Source organism: Lolium rigidum, chromosome 6 (assembly GCF_022539505.1).
Source record: "Lolium rigidum isolate FL_2022 chromosome 6, APGP_CSIRO_Lrig_0.1, whole genome shotgun sequence".
NCBI classification, from domain to species: Eukaryota; Viridiplantae; Streptophyta; class Magnoliopsida; order Poales; family Poaceae; genus Lolium; species Lolium rigidum.
In genome coordinates this window covers 293575748-293577033 of record NC_061513.1, presented here as the reverse complement: position 1 = coordinate 293577033, position 1286 = coordinate 293575748, and positions in this window count along the sequence as shown.

Below are 1286 nucleotides of genomic sequence, written 5' to 3'. Positions count from 1 at the left end.
CAAACCGAGTGGCATTTGAACACAAAGAGCTTGAGTTCTATGTTTGCGTTGTTGAACGTCAACTCGTATACCTTTTGTAACCTTCCATAGTAATCAAGATCATCGGCTCCGCGGGTGTAGACCCCGGTATTTATTGTTTTTGCATTAGGCCGGTTCTTCCGGTGGAACTCCGTATGGAAGCGATACCCATTTACATCATACTTCTCATGCGTATGGACTCTACGGTTAAAACCCCGGGAAACGCATCTCAACTCATCTCGTCATCTCAACGTTGGGATCAGCTCCCTACAAGTTCGGTTCAGATTATTTTGTGCATTAGTTACGTGTAATAAGACAAGTCACGGATTGCAAAGTAAGAGGAACATTTGAGAAATTACTTTTTCATGGAACCAGTTCACGAAGCTTTTATTTAAGGGCGGGGCACCCTCTTTCGAAGAGTGTACCCACTGCGTGGGAGTGGGACCATTTCTTCCCGACCACATTTCATCATGGAATTCGCCGAAAGGAGAAAATACGTATTAGACCAAAACCAAGTTACTCGGTTGCAAAGTAATTGGTTCATCATTTTACCTCATGAAATCGACCACTTCCTCCATGTTCATAAGCACGTAAAGCATTATGCAATCCTTCTCTTCCGGCGAAATGTTCTCCACTTTTGAGGCACCGGCCTTGCCACCGGGATATTTGAAGAGCAAGAGCTTTGGGTCACGGTTGGGCTCATCGGAATTGTACCGAGCGACCGGGTTATGCTTAGTGGGCACATCATTGGCATAGTACATTGTCGTGGCGTCTCGCCATCTCATGGAGGAGAGTTGCCTCAGCTATGCATGCTTCAATCTTATTTTTGTTTCCACATTTGTACCGAATATACTTGAACTCCCTCTCAATACAAAACTGCCAACGATACCGCACCGGTCCCCCCAAGAGTGCCTCGTTGGCGAGATGCACGATGAGATGTAACATCGGAGTGAAGAAGCACAGGGGGAATATCATCTCTAACTTGCATAGCATGTCCGGCACTTGCTCCTGCAGACTTCTCAATCACCTCGGTACATATCCGCTTAGCACGGACCGTGCGGAAAAAATGGCTCACCTCCGCAAGCACTCGCCGGACATGATCGGGGAGATACCCTCGAAGCATCACCGGCATCGGCCGCTCAATCCATATATGATAGTCGTGACTCTTGAGCCCGTTTATTTTTCCTGTAGCAAGATTGACTCCCTTACTCATATTCGAACAATAACCATCGGGGAACATCACGTCATATTTGAGCCACGTAAATGCC